A 16,660-nucleotide genomic window follows, 5' to 3' on the forward strand; every position below is an offset into this window, starting at 1 on the left:
TGTCATTGCTCATGCTGATATCCAGGGAGAAATCAATCAGAAAGTTAAAATATAACTCCCTACACCTCAAAGTAAATATAAAACAGAACATTTTTATGGCAAGTAGACAAACACATATAGTAGATGATCTGTTTTTTATACAAATGTGTTTAATGTCTACAAGAGCTATCATCCAGCTAAGAGTTAACCTTTCTGTGCAGTACCCCTGAATTATGTAATATATTGACATAATTGAGTCAATTATGAGTGTTAGAACTGTAAGAAGTGAGGGGTGACTGTGTCTGCAGTCTCTTTTCCTGAAGAAATAGAGATAAAGCAATTATATAGCTGCCTCGGAATTTCCTGGATGATGGTTCAAGAGATTTTATTGTTTTTATAAAACTTTGTTGACAGGTAATCCACACACCTTTCAATTGATAAACTTAAAATGTACAATCATGGTTCATAGTATATTCACAGATTTATGCTACCACCTTGATGATCACATGAAGAGCACGTCATACCCCAATAGAAACCTTTACCCTTCACATGGTAATCTCTAACTTCTGACTCCCCAGCCCTATCCAACCATTAATTTAGTTTGTGTCTCTACAGAAATAGAGTATTTCCTGTAAATGGAATCATGGAATATGTGGTCTTTTGTAACTGCCTTCTTTCACTTAGCATAATATTTTAAAAAGTCATCCATATTGTAGCATGTTCAGGACTTAACCCTTTTTATTGACAGATAGTATTCCATTATATGGATATACCACATTTTGTTTATTCATGCATCATTTGATATACATTCCCCCCACAATTTTTGGCTATCATGAATAACGTTTTTTAACATTCATGTGCAAATTATGAGTGAACCTAGAAGTGGAACTGCTGCGTCATATTGTAACTGTGTAATCATTGAGAAATTGGCAGACTTTTCCAAAGTGACTGCACTGTTTTCCGTTTTACTACCAATATATGATGATTTCAATTTCTCCATATCCATGCCAACACATTATTATTTGTCTCTATGATTTCACCAAGCTAGAGGGGATGAAGTTATATTTCACTGGGGTTTTGACTTACCTTTCCTGATGCCTAGTGGTGTTAAGCACGTTTTCATATGCTTGTTAATGACATATATCTTCCTTGGAGAAATGTCTTTTCAGAAGCTTTGTTACTTTTTTATTGTGTATTTGTTGTCTTATTGAACTGTAAGAGTTTTTTTTTTTAAATGTGCATATTCTGGATATAAATCATTTATATGAAGTGTATAGAAACACAACTCATTTTTGTATATTAGTTTGTATCTTGCAAATTTACTGTTTGTTAGTTTTAATATTTTTTGGTGGAGTCTCTAAGTTTTTCTACCTTTAAGACCAGGTCATCTGCAAACAGGGATCATTATATTTCATTATTTCTCTTTTGGATTTATTTCATTTTATTTCATTGCATTTCTTAATCATCTGGCTAAGACATCAATAAAACGTTGAGTAGAAGTGGTGAGAGTAAGCATATTTGCCTTGTTCTTGATCTTAGAGGAAATGCTTACATTTTTTTCACCTTTTACTACGATGTTAGCTGTGGGCTTGTCATATATAACCTTCATTATGCTCAGATAATTTTCTTCTATTCCTAGTTTGTTGGGAGTTTTTATCATGAAAGGGTGTTGAATTTTCTCATATGATTTTTCTGTATCTGTTGAGATGATCATGAGGGTTTTTTTTATTGTTTATTCTGTTATTGTGGTGTATGACATTAAATGATTTCCATTTCTTGCATCCCAGAGATATATCCCACTTGGTTATCATGTATTAGCTTTTTAATGTACTATTGAACTTTGATAGTACCTTGATGATTTTTCCATTTTTGTTCATTTGAGATACTGATCTGTAGTTTTCTTGTATGTCTTTGTCTGACATTGGTGTCAGGGTAGTGCTGGCCTCATAAAATGAGTTTGAAAGTGTTCTTTCCTTTTCAATTTTTTTTGAAGAGATTATGATGAATTAGCATTGATTCTTCTTTAAATGTTTGGTAGAAAATTCCAGTCAGGTCACCTGGACTTGTGCTTTGCATTATTGGGAAGTTTTTGATTACTGATTCAATGACCTTACCAGTTATAGGTTCCCTCAGATATCCTATTCTTCATGATTCAATCTTGGTAAGTTTTATATTTCTGGGAATATATCAATTTCTTATAGGTTATTCAATTGCTAGTGTGTAATGATACATGGTAATCTGTTATGATCCTTTTATTTCTCTGGCATTAGTTGTAATGTCTTCTCTTTTGTTTCTGATCTGCCCTCTTTTATAGTTAGTCTATCTTATGGCTTGTCGTTTTTTGTTTTGTTTTGTTTTGTTTTTATGTTTAAAAAGAGCAACTTTTAATTGTGATGATCTTTTCTCTTGTTATTCTATTTTCTATTTCATTTATTACTGTTGTTTATCTTTATTATATCCTTCTGCTAACTTTGGGCTTAGATGTTCTTTTCTGAGGTTTTTGAGATATAAAGTTAAGTGACTTTTTGAGATCTTTCTTCTTTTTTTTATGTAGGCATTTTTCATTATAAACTTCCCTGTTAATACTGCTTTTTCTGTATACCATAATATTGGTATGTTGTGTTTTCATTTTCATTTTTCTCAAGATAGTTTAAAATTATTCTTTTGATTTCTTCTTTGATCCACTGGCTGTATATGAATTTCTACATCATACTTCCTGCTGCCTTGACAGACTACTTATCGTACTCAGTGACTTTACTATTTCATTAAAAGAATGTATTCTAACATGTCTCACCACTTTTTTTTGCGTACTCTTTTTTTTAAAATCTGGAATATTCTCTTTTAATTTGTCCACTGGCAACTTGTATTCATTTTTCAAACACAAGAAACACACCAATCTTTTATGTAGCCTTCACTACCTCTCCAACAGAATTAGGTCCGTCTTTGTTTGAGTGCTGAGAACATTTTAATGCAGTGTGAAGTGTACACTAGTTTTATGAGCCCGACATAAGCCTACAACCAAATACAGAAAAACATCACAAGAAGTGAACTTGTGATGTTCATTTAATGTCCCTTATGAATATAGATGTAAAATTTTTCAACAAAATTCTAGTCAACTGAATCCACTAGTATATAAAAACAAGTATACAGCATTTCCAAATGGGATTTGTCCAGATATGCAATTGTGGTTTTATATACAATAATCAGTTAATGTAAACCACATAATAGAATGAAAGGGAGAAATAATATGGTCATCTCAGTAAACACATGAAAACATTTAAGAAAATCCAACACCTTGTTATGATGAAAACAGTCAATAAACTAGTATCGGGGCAATATTCTCACATGATAAAGGGCATCTATGAAAGCCCACAGCTAACATACCTAATGATGAAAGACTGAAAGACTTACTCCTAAGACCAGGAGCAAAACAAAAATGACTGTTTTTATAACTTCTGCTCCACAATGTACTGGGAATTCTAGCCAGAGAAATTAGACAAGAGAGAGAATAACAATTATCCAGATTGGAAAGGAGAGCAAAACTACCTCTATTCACAGATGATCTTATCTATAGAAAATCCTAAGGAATTCACAAAAAACTATTAGAGCTAATAAATAAATTTAGAAGAGTTTTGGAATACAAAGTAAACATACCAAATCAGGTGTATTCCTCTACACTGGCAATGAAAAATCTGAAAAGAAAATAATTCCACTCATAATAGCATCAAAAAGAATCAAATCCTTAGGAATGAATTTAGCCATGGAAGTGAAAGTCTTGTGTACTAAAACTACGCAATATTACTGAAAGCAATAAAGAGGATAAGTGAATGGAAAGACATTGCATGTTCACAGACTGGAAGACAATATTGTAAAGATGGCAATAAGCCCCAAAGCAATCTACATATTCAGTGCAATTCCCTATCAAAATCTCAATGGCCATTTTTGCTAAGTGGAAAATTGATCCTGGAATTCATACGAAGTTGCACAGGGACTAAACAGTCCAAACAATCTTGAAAAAGAAGAATAAAGTTGTTGGACTCACATTTCCTGATTTCAGAACCTATTACAAATCCACATTAGACAAGACCATGTGGTACTGACAGTGAATAGATATATAAATCAATAAAATAGATGTGAGAACCCAGAAGTATACTTTTGCCTTACGTTCAACTGATTTTTGGTAAGAGTGCCAAAACAACTCAATGGGGGAAAGAACAGCCCTTTAAACAAATGCTGCTGGGAAAGTTGGATATCCATATGGTAAAGAATGAAGTTGGATCCTTACATCATATACAAAGAGTAACTCAATGTGGATCAAAACTTAAATTCAGGAGATAGAACTAAAAAACTCTTGGAAACATAGATGTAAATCTTCTTGTCCTTGGATTTGGCAGTGGATTCTTGAATATGACTCAAAAACACAAGTAGTCAAATTAGAAATATATAATTTGGCCTAACTAAAATTAAAAACTTCTGTATATTGAAGGATACCATCAAAAAATGAAACGGCAACACACCGAATTTGATCATATACGTATTTGCAACTCATGTGTCTGAGAAGGCGTTTGTATCTGTAACATGTAAGTAATTCCTACAACTCATCCACAAAAAGACAAAACATGTCAATTAAAAAAAAATGGCAGAGAGCCATAATAGATATTTCTCCAAGGAAGATATACATGTTGTCAACGAGAATATGAAAAGGTGCTTAACTTCATTAGTCATCAAGGACATGTAATTTAAAACCACAAATAACATATCACTCTGTAACCACTAGACTGGCTGCAGTAAAAAAATAGAAAAAAACAAAAACAAAAACGAGTTTTGACAAAGATGGGGCGAAATTAGAAACCTCATGCACTGCTGCTGATAATTAAGTGGTACACGCACTTTGGAAGATCGTGTGGCAGTAGCTCAAATGGTTAACCAGAATTACCATGTAACTCAGCAACTGTACTTTTAGGCTTCTGCCTACTCCCAACAGATGAAAACAGGTGTTCAACTCAAAGCTAGACATGAATGTTCCTACGGGTAGAAGAATCAGTCATAATAGGCTACTTGTGGAAACAACTCAGATATCCACCAATGGATGAATGGAAAAACGAATATGGTATGTCTGTACTTGCACAATAGAATAGAATTCACCATCAAAAGAATTAAGTAATAATACATGCCATAACATTGATGGATATGAAAACATACGAAATAAAAGAAACTAGACACAAAAGGCTACAGTTGTTACCATTCCATTCATATTAAATGTGCAGAATAAACAGTCCACGGATATAGAAAGCACATTAGTGGTTGGCAGAGACTGTGGGAAGAGAGATATGGGAAGTGATTGTTTAATGAATGAGTCTCCTTTTGAGGTGATAAAAATGCTCTGGATTTAGTTGTGGTGATATCACACAACATTGTAAATGTATGAAATTGAAATGCTCCTGAATTGCACACTTTAAAATGGTTAAAATGGTGAATTTTATGTTATGTCAATGTACCTCAATTAAAAAAAAATCCACAATAGATGGCTGGCCAAATTTGGATCAGAGGCCCTAGTTCATTAGTCATTGGGTTATGCCATAAATTTAATTCCTACATAGTTGATATAGGAATTGCTGTTATTTTTATTATTTACATGTGAAATATGTTACATTTTAAATATATATTAGGTAATTTATGTAGAAACTAGGATCATTATGGAAGTATTTCTATTCATTTAATAGTGATAGTTAATGCAAATTGAATTTCACTGCATATAGCAAATATATAGGATAAATGTTTTTAGCACTTTACCACATTTTGCTTTCATCTATTCAACAACCTCAAGAGGAAGATAATACCATCATCATGATTTCCATTTCACTGGAGAAATAGGACATAGGGAGGTTAAGTACTTACCCAACCTTATATAACTTCCTAGCGGTTTGTCAGGGACTTGAATCCAGGGTATCAGAGTCCACAGAGAGCAAGCTCTTAACGCACCACTTTTCTGATTTAGCATGTTTACAAGATGTAACATATCTAGTTTCTCATTCATGCGGTTATAACTTATTATAATATTACTACAAATTTATGATTAAAATATGTACAAATTTTGTTTCAGTTATTAATGACTGCATAACAAAGAGTCTTCAAATATGGGGCCTAGAACATTAATGCTCATTATTATCTTTCATAGTTTGGTTGTTAGCTGGGCTCAGCTAGTTGGTTCTTGTACCATTTCTCAGGTGGTTACAGCTGGGGCTGTAATCATCTAAAGGTGCTTTCTTCACACCTCCGGTGATGGGTTTGAGAAGCTTAAACTGCTGGGGAGCTTCAGCAACTGAGACTTCTTAGGTGCATCTTTCTAATCTCTCTACCATATGATCTCCTTTTCTTGTGTACTTCAGGTGTGGGACAGGGTTCCAAAATGAGTGGAGAGGAAAAAAGAGAGAAGGAGGGAAAGAGAGTAAGAGAGAAAGAGACAATGTCTATCAATGCCTTTTCTATCATAGCTTTGTAAGTTAAGCTGCATCACTTCCACTGCATTCTTTTGGTTAAGACAGCTGCAAGGCCTGCCAAAGTTCAAGGACAGGAGACATGATGGGAAGATTGTGAAAGTATTTGTAATTACGTCTCAGAATCACTAGAAAATACAACCTTCAAAGTAAGCCAGCAGAGGTCACTAAGCTACTGCAAAATTCATGAAATATTGACAGTCAAAACACAGTAACATCATTAAGAGTTGTGAGTTTAGATTTTTACATGAATTAAAAATTTTAATAAACATTGTAATATATTTATTCCAAGATATTTTAAATATAATATATTTTTTAAAATATGAAAAAAGTTCCCCAATTTAATACCAGATTTCTGGTCAGTTCAAGTGTTCTGAATGACACTCAATAATTGATAACATACTATCACAATCTTGAAACGTGTTATCTTGAATCAATATATTCATATAACTAATTTTTAAAACTACATAATACTTGAAAATAATATTATGAAGGGTCGACAGTGAAGACATATCTAAAGATTTAAATTCCTATCGCTGTAAATTCTTATTTCAAATGATTTCCTTTGTGTTTATACAAATTTATATATTAATTAAATTTTATTTCCAAGTAAGAATATAATGCTTAATTGTTAAAAACTTATTTTTTTAATTTAAAAGTTATTTGTAACTGAAGTTGACATACAACATATTGAGGTCAGGTGTACAACATAATGAGTCAACATTTATATAACTTACAAAGCGTATCACTGTAGATAGTTATGAGATTAATGCCTCTATTCTCTATGATTTACATTATATCCCAGTGATTTACGTTGTAAAGGGAAGTTTTCCTTGTTAATTCCCTTCTCCTTTCTTGCCCACCCTCCCACTGGTCTCCCTTTCGGCAACCATCAGTTTGGTCTGTATATCTATGTGTTTGTTTCTCTTTCAGTTGCTTTTTTTAAATTTAATTTTTTAGTATGTGGAAATGGTTGTTTATGTAGCAGTATGACATGAAGAACAATTGAACAATATTGCCTATAATCTACTTGTTCTCCGTAATTGCTGTATTCTTATAGCTTTCATAGGAGGTGTGTTCATTGACGAATAGCTATTTAAGTGCTTGAGGGAACATCATGCACATAATGTGTGGATGAGTAAATATTTCTGCATGACAGTTTCCTAGATGTAGAATCACAGGTTTAAACAATATGTTTAATTTTATTTGATAGTGGTATTCTACATTATACTCCCTAAAATAGTTTCTCAGATTCTTATGTTTGATATATCTTCTTTGGGGAAATAATTTGGTGGCTTAATTTATGTTTCCCTAAGTATAGGTAATTTTTGCCATCTGTTATACATTGTAGGCCATTTTACTTTTGTGAATTGCCTGCTCATATCCTCCATCTATTTTCACATTGGACTGTTTGTCTTTTTGTGTTTGCTTTGTAAGATTTCTCACCGTACAGTGGATACCAATCAATGTTTCTGTTATCTGTATTAGAGGATAGATTTGAGGAAAATTAAGCCCATACTCATGATTTAACATAATCTACTATGGCTCTATATTCTATTTTCCTTCAAATATGTGTCAATTATCTAGAAGAGTTTTAGGGAAAACTCTGTGGTAAACTTTCCTATACTTTCCCCAATATCAAAGTTTTAACTTGTTTTTCAAGTGAATTCATGCCTTACACTGGAGAATGTTTGTCTTGAGATTTTGATGATGGTCTTCTTGACCAATAAAGACAGGAATGTTTTTCTCACCTGGACCACTTGGTATGTATGTTTTAGGAGGGCCTCTAGAATCCTTGTGATTTGAAATCCTGGTTTACATAAAATTTACATGATATTTATATTCTTTGAATTGTTATTGATTATGGTCATTTATAGTGTGCCTAGGTTTAAAAGAAAATTATTATATTGTGTGTGTGTGTGTGTGTGTGTGTGTGTGTGTGATGCCAAAGGATTTAATGTTTCCATATTAGGTTAATGGGAGGTATGAGACAACAGGTTTCTGAGGAAAGAGAAGGAATGAAACATGCTGATCTATTATGGTTATATGGAATAATTATTATTATTTCAAACTGCTTTTAGCAAAGACATTGAATTGCTCACCATATGTGTCAGTAGCTAAGTGATACTGTGCTTTGTTTTTAAAGAAGTCGACATATATATGTACATACACATTGGAGAGCATGAAAATTCAGTAGGTCCCCTTAGAGTGCAATTTCTATAATTAACCTACTATTAGAATCTTACATCCATTATCAAAGGCTGAAAACGGGAGTGAAAGCTACCTTGAAGTTAACAAGTGATAAAGTGAAATAATCTGCTTGATGCTACATAAAGGATTCAGAATGTTCAAAAAAAGGTGTGATTTCTACTTAACTTTCAAATGTACTAACGTTGCCACCTCGTACTATCCTAAATTATCAAGAATATTACAAAGAAGTCCTTGTGGTGCTGCCGTCCCCAGGGCCAAAGAGATACCAGCTGCCTGGCATGCATAGCGGTCAGCGGGCAGTTGGCATTAGTGAGTATTCTCTGGGGAAATACGTACGGTATTATAGCCAGGTGCTGCTCTTCACTGGGTGTGAATGCCAAATACAGAATTATCACGTGGGAATACCTGGCTAGAAAAGCAAGAGTGGGAATGGTGATTGATTGATTGATTACAGTGTGTATAAGCGTTGGAAAATGCTATTGTCACAAATTACAAAATAAGCAAGAATACAAGGTTTTATGTTTCTATGAATTTTATTGATATAGTACGCTTGGTGGCAGACTCCACCTTGAACATCATCTCAAACAGCTTCATTTTCAGCATCTGTTAGAAAAAGTATAAGCAGCGAATTGTTCAAATTTAGTCACAGAACCGAACATGTGAGAGGAGTAGATCAGAAAGGCAAGGCCTCCCCTCCTGCTCTGTCACTAAGCTCTTATCTAATCAGTTACCTGTGCATTTGCATTAATGTATCCTGGCATTTCATGTGAAAACAGCCACTTCGACAATTCCATTAAAAATCTAAAAAGCAGGATAAGAAATAAATGCACATAGCCTAAAGACATTTTGATAACTGAGAGTTGTCACCTGAAATATAGTAACTGTAGTACTTGAACTTGCCTGTGAATGAAATCTAGCTTTTGTCCATCAGATGTTCAGCTTGAAATCGTCACACATTAAGTACCTGAACTTGTTGGTGTGTAGGTATTATATACTCTTAACACACTTGTATTATATAGTCTTAGATCATCTTCTCACTACCTTCTCCTGACTTCTCCACATAGCAGCCAGCAGGATCTAACATCTTCTGGCTTCTCATTGACCGTTCAGTCCAAATCACTTTCCTTGGTATGCAGGGACCCTGAATTATGGTCCCCTCTTCTCATCTCTAAGTTCCTCTTCCATACTCCCCCCAGGTCTGCCCAGGCAGTCTCATTTGGTTTACAGCCTGCAATGTCACGAACTCCACACTCTCTCCTGCCCTAGGCCTCTGTCTGTGGGCTCTTTGCAAGGCTGGCTCCTTTGAGACTCATGTATCAGTTTACATCTGGGCCCAATAAAGGAGGGTCTGTATCAGTACCTTGTTTGTTTTCTTCCTAATACTTAACACATTGTAACTTACAGTTTTGTCCACCTCCCCCACTGAGGTGTATGTAGGCTCCATGTTTTGCTCGCTGTCCTATACACATGTGGGGGATGAGGGATTAGCACAGGACAACGCATTAAGTACTGGTTGAATGAAATATTTAAAAATGATTAAGTGATAAAACTGTCTTATCTACGATTAATTCCAGTTGTCTCTTTAGCTCTTTGATGTGTTTCCAGTCTGTCCATTCTGCCATAAATATTCACTCTAAGAGGGAACAAGCTCTTACTACATTGATTGGGTATTCTATATATAATCTCTTTTCTCTTACCCTGCTCTCCAGCTGTTCCCAGCTCTTATGTCTTGTCTCTGCTCCTCCCTACCCTATAAACATGCCAACTAGGTTGTAAATTTCCACATAAGCCTGTCTCTTTTTTTTCCAAATCCATCCCCCTTCAGCATCTTCCAAGGCGAGACACAGAACTAGGTATTCAAAGGTGGTTGTTGATTGGTTCCTGTATGAGACACTGGATCCTTGGTGTGAGTTATCATGTTGCATGCAGTGCCCTGCTGTGCATTTATTAGTGATTGGCGGTTAGGAAGCTGGAGACAGTAACCATCAAATTAGAGTGTACCCCAACTCATTGAATGACGCCATTCAATTTAATTTTTTTAAATAGCTCAGATTCCAGGTCAACAAATCAAAATGCTCAAGTGTCTTAAGGCCCACTCATTATGGTAGGAAGATTTACCTGCCAGTTTTAAGTTTCTGCTCTGTGACCATGGGCAGTAGTCATGGTTATTTCTCCAGCAATACATAACTTCCAAAGGGAGTATGTTTGTCAACACCTTTTTTATCTACATCTTCTCCTGGGAAAGCAACAGAAAAAAATCTGGGCTTTGTGGCCTGGGACATCTTGTCCACTTATAGGGGGACTAGCATTCTGAGGCTTGGGGGTTGTTTCTGGAGTTTCTGATCAGCAGGAACAGCAGTGCGTACTTGGACTGCAGCGTATCTCTTCAAGGGATCTGCCTGGGAAACAACAGCATGTTTAGGACGAGGTTTCCAATCCTGTGCTCCCTGAACATCTGAGCTATTAGAATAGAAGGCGGGGCACTGGTCTTCTTGCTGTCTGTTGTCCATCATCACATAAGTTGGAGAAGTAACTTTCGGTGGGTGCTGCAGAGACTGTGGGTCCTTAGGATTAGATAATAGAGGGTTGCTTGGGGGAAAGTCCCAGGTACAGGTGGTGGTGATGGGTGACTTTGTTATTTCATATCAGTTAGACAATAAAGGGTCCACATGTTAGAATATGGTGGTGGTTGTCCTGCTTCGCTTGTTGCTATTGCTGTAAAAGTTTTTTTGCAGACATTAAAGTTTTGGTCTCTGCATTAGGGGCTATGCACAGAAATGTCTTTGTACTTTTTTTACATATAAAGAAAGAGCTGTAGTAATATGCACCATAAAGCATGGTGTAGAGAGGACTAAGTAAATCATTGTTGGTAATGTAAAAGAGATTCTCTACAATTGGAAAATGAAACAGTGCTGTGATAGCAAGTGGCAGGGACACTAGATCTGTGGCTAAAGAAGCAGTCTCATTATAAGTTGCCATTTCCAGGTACTTAAACTTTAGACATGGCTTCTACGGGCTCCTCAAGAAGAAACGGGAAATTAATACTTTTGGCTTTACCAAAAAAATTGGTTGAAGACTGTATTAAGTCCTTGAAAAAAAGGTTAATGCATCTACACAGTGATATTTTTTCTTTACTAAAGAAATCTGCACAGGCATCATCTTTTGATCACTTAATCAAGTATCTTTGGCCCTTAAATTACCATTATTGCCCATTAATTTGTCACCGCACACAAAACACTGATTTAGGATTCTGGTGTCTGTTGCCCAGAGTTTGTGGTCTCAAATACTCAAAGAATGAGAACACGGACTCAGACAGGTAAATTGAAGCAGTATACAGTTTTATTGCAAAAACGAAAAGTGTACGAGTACAGCTCTCCAAAGAGAGGGGTGATCCGAATGAAATGCCGTGTAGGCTAAGCTGCGCCAGAGACTATATGTCCTTGAGTCTGTAATCTTTAAGTTGTTTACCAGGAGCCTGTTGGGCTCCCCGTCCCCATCGCCTTCCTGCACCTGGGCTTGTATCTTGGCTGACTCTGCAGTCCGGTGCAGTAGCCCTCCCATCCAGTTCCCTTCTCTACATTTTTTTTTCCTGGCAGCTACTGTTCTCTTTGGCCTTGAGGTCCTCTGCCACACGTCCCTGACTGCCCATGATTTTCCCATCTCATTTTGAGACTGTCTGTCTGGGCCATGGTCCCTCCACCATGGTCCTGACCCTAACTGTCTATGACTTTCCTATTTCCATCCTTCCTCTGAAAAACTAACCCTAACTGCCGATAGAGGAAGGGCAGGAAGACCGCTCTGGCTGCTTCCTGCTGAGAAGGGGTGGAGTATGGGCTGGCAGTAGGCTAGTCGGTCAGAGGGCGGGCCAGAGGTTTGTGGTAGATGGGTGAATTTTGGTGAGATTTTATATTCAGAACCATCTGGAGCTGGGTGGTCTCTGTCCTATGGCCCAGATGTTGTAGTCGCTTGTACTGTTACAGTCAGCCAGTAGGTGATCTGCAGGCTGAGATACATTGTGGGCAACAGCATGATATTATCCCCACAGCAGTGAATAAGAGACAAATGGGAAATGTCTCCTTCAGCCCAGTCAGGCTGGGAATCCAGGAAGTAAGGGAGGAGAGATCAAGACCAAAAAGCCCTTCTCTGTGCTTAATATTGGACACTATGTCGTGAATCTGTTTAACTTTGTCTTCAGTTAACTGTGAGTTGTCAGAGAGATTAAAACAACATAGTGTTTTAAATTCTTCATTCCATGGTTATGACTTAAGAGTAAATAATCTATGGCAGCTCTGTTTTCAAGAACTGCTTCTCTGACTTGTCCTAACTCCTTTCCAATGACTGCCTGTGAAGTGACGTTTAGGGCCTTTGTCATGGAGGGGCAGCCTACTTGGCTAATCTCTATATTTAAGGCAATAGTCATAGCTGGTACTATAAAAACAGATAATGATACATATTCTGCTGGACTGAACAAATGTACATTACTGTTACAACTGGAATCTAGAGTAAGTTCCCCGTGGTGTCTAGTCTGATGAGATTTTTGAGGTAAAAAGACAGTTAACCCCCTGAGGGAGCAAGGTACCCCCGTGCTGTAAGCTGGAACATAGGAGTAGACAGTCTTCCACAAATGAGAAGCCATCCAGCAGGTCATTTGACATGTGCATTAACATAACTTACACAGGTGGTGGAGCTTCAGTTTAAACAGATATTGGCTGAAAGATTGAAACATTGGTTAGAACAACTGGTGAATTTGACACATTTTTCTGCCAGGGTTACAGCTATTACTTTTCAGGAAAACATCCTCCTGTCTTTTAGGGAACTGGTGGGTCCCCAATTATAAATGTCAGAGTAAGAAATGGGCTTATTAATAAACTGAAAGATAGTATGGTTTTTTATGTGGCTTAAGGGTGTGCAAACTCCTATTAGGCAGGAGGTAGAGGTTTGTTCTATGTAGGTGCCTCTGGTGAGACAGAAATCAGACACATTCATTACATGTTTGGCTAGGTAAAACCAAAAATTTTCATCCTTTTGGAAGGACATGGGACTATCTGAAAATCCTTTTGGGAGAAGTGTTAAAAGAATTAAATTAGAGGTTTATGGATGGTGTTATTTTTCATAGCTTATCTGATGTGTTGGCAACCTTTCCAAAGAGAAGCTTTAGATCTTTCAATGGTACGCAGGAGTAATTGAGTGGCTCTGTTGAAGGGCTCACAAGCTCTGGACCCACAGGTGGCACCAGTTCTTCCAGATCCCACTGCTTTATCTGGGAATGGTGGATCCAAGAGTCAAATTCCAGTACCTTCACAGCTGTGGGAGTAGAGAGGATTACCGTGTAGGACCCTTTCCAGGCCAGGTCTAGACTAGGAGACAAAGAGGGAAGGGTTTTAATAAGCATTCCATCCCCTGGGGAAAACAGGGGACTCCCTCTTTCTCTGGGTTGTGATCCCGAGATCTGTTGGATGACCTATTGGAATTGGGCTAGAGAGGTGACATGTTGGGTTAATTCTATGGTTTCATGGTCTACAAGTAGGTCATTTGTTAGGAAGGGCCTGCCATAGAGCATCTCAAAAGGGCTTAGGCCCGGTTTGTTGGGGGCATTTTGAATACGAAGGAGAGCTATAAGGAGTAAGGTGGTCCAGGTTTGGCTGGTTTCTTGGGATAGCTTTTGAAGATGCCTTTTAATAACATCATTGGTCTTTTCTACCTTGCCAGAGGACTGGCGTCTCCACGAACAGTGGAGATGATAGTTTATTACCAAGGCTTTAGAGCTTCCTTTGGTGACTAAGCATTTGAAAGAGGGTCCATTGTCGCTTTGGGGACCTGGGGAGACCAAACCTGGGTATAATTTCTGTGATTACAGCTTTAACTACCTCTATAGCTTTTTCAGTCCAGCAGGGAAAGGCCTCAATCCAGTGTGTAAAGGTGTCTACCCATATTAGGAGATATTTGTATCCTTTTTCTTTGGGCATGTGGGTGAAATCTAATTGCCAGTCCTCCCCTGGATATTTTACCCTGTTTATTTTACCCTATTCCCAGGGGTGTGTGACAATGCATTTGGGGATTGTTTTTATGGCATAACTTACAGGAGATAAGAATGTTTTTTATAGTTTTGTGAATGCCTTTGCCTGTGAATAACCATTGAGCTATCTGTAGGGTTTTGTCCTGCACTAAATGGAAGGTCTGCTGTAGGGTTTGGAGGACCTTCCACTGATTTGCTGCTGGGAGGTGGAGACGGCCATCCTCACTTTGTAGCCCTCCTGTAGGCAGATAAGAGTAACCCCTTTCCTTTGTCCACTTTTGTTCTTCCTGTGTGTTTTGGGGCTTCATATGTGTTGCCGACCTGTCCCAAACTAGGGGAGTTGTGTGGGAGCAAGTATGGCAGCGTTTGTGGCCACCTGACATGCTAGACGGTTACTTTCAGAAACCTCGTCATTTCCCTTTTGGTGTCCTTTACAATGTATGACTGCTATTTCTCTGGGGAGGTGTACTGACTGGAATAACTGATTGATCTGATGGTATTTGATGGGAGATCCAGTGGCTGTTAAGAAATTTCTTTCTTTCCAGATGGGAATGTGATACCTCCAGCCTTGCTCTAGGGTGTATGGGGATGACTGCTTCATTGATGGCCTGGGGGTTTTGTGCCTGACAATGGGCTCTAATGCTTTTCAGTACATAATATGTTCAAAAGAATGACATAAAAGTGCTAGAGGACCAAACTTTGAGGCCAAGTTTTAATGATGTCACCTTAAAATCACTCATCTCTTAAGAGTAAAATCTCAAATACAACAGTGTTTAAATAGCTTTAACATTTTAAAAACTTTTGAAAATAAAGACTTTTGAGCAATCTTCAGAGAGCCTACCTTGATGGTTATCTGAAATACAGATGTCACCTGAAATGTCTTTTCTAAATAAATAATTTATTTAGAATTCTAAATAAAATTCTAGCAAATCATTACAACAATACATTAAAAAGATTACACATCATGATCAAGTGGAGTTCAGTCCAGGGGCACACATATGGTTCACCATATGCAAATTGATCAATGTGATACACCACATAAACAAAATGAAAGATAAAAATTATACGACTTTATCAATAGATGCAGCAAAAGCATTTAACAAGATACAACACACATTTATGATTAAAACAATTAAATGGATATAGAAGGAAAGTACCTCAACATAATAAAGGTCACATATGACAAACCCTCAGCTAATATCCTACTTAATGGTGAAAACTGAAGGCTTTTGCTCTACAATCAGGAATAAAACAGGGGTCCCTGTCTTATCACCACTATTATTCAACATACTATTGGAAATCCGAGCCAGAGCAATCAGGCAAGAGACAGAAATAAAAGGTATTTGAATTGGGAAAGAAGAAGTTAAATTGTCGCTTTTTGCAGATGACATGATTTTTGTATAAAAAACCCTAAAGACTCCACCAAGAAGCTATTAGAAACAATTAACAAATAAAGTTGCTGGCTACAAAATCAATGTACAAAAATCCACTGCTTTCCTACATACTAACAATGAAATGAAAAAACAATTCCTTTTGCAGTTGCAACAAAGGAATAAAATACCTAAAATATCTAAAAATAAACTTAACAAAGGATTTGAAGGACCTATACACTGAAAACTGTAGGGCATTCTTAAAAGAAATTGAAGAAGACACAAGGAAATGGAAAGACATTCCGTGCTCATGGATTGGAAGAATCAACATAGTTAAAATGACCATATTACCCGAAGCAATATACAGACTTAATGCAATCGCCATCAAAATCCCAATGGCATTTTTTTCAAGAAATAGAACAAAAAATCATCAGATTTGTATGGAATCACAATAGACTTATACAGCCAAAGCAATCCTAAGAAAAAAGAACATTACTTTGACACCAAAACCTGGTAAGGATCACACACACACACACACACACACACACACACTACAGAATAATATCTCTGATGAATATCATAAATGG

The 16,660-nt window shown here is 36.7% G+C and overlaps 1 pseudogene; it reads right to left on the bottom strand.

The window, feature by feature from the left end:
* Positions 1 to 10,814: 10,814 nt before the first annotated feature.
* On the bottom strand, positions 10,815 to 12,336 carry LOC117022070 (uncharacterized; annotated as a pseudogene).
* Between the last annotated feature and the right edge of the window lie 4,324 nt (positions 12,337 to 16,660).

This window comes from Rhinolophus ferrumequinum, chromosome 5, assembly GCF_004115265.2.
Source record: "Rhinolophus ferrumequinum isolate MPI-CBG mRhiFer1 chromosome 5, mRhiFer1_v1.p, whole genome shotgun sequence".
Taxonomy (NCBI): Eukaryota; Metazoa; Chordata; class Mammalia; order Chiroptera; family Rhinolophidae; genus Rhinolophus; species Rhinolophus ferrumequinum.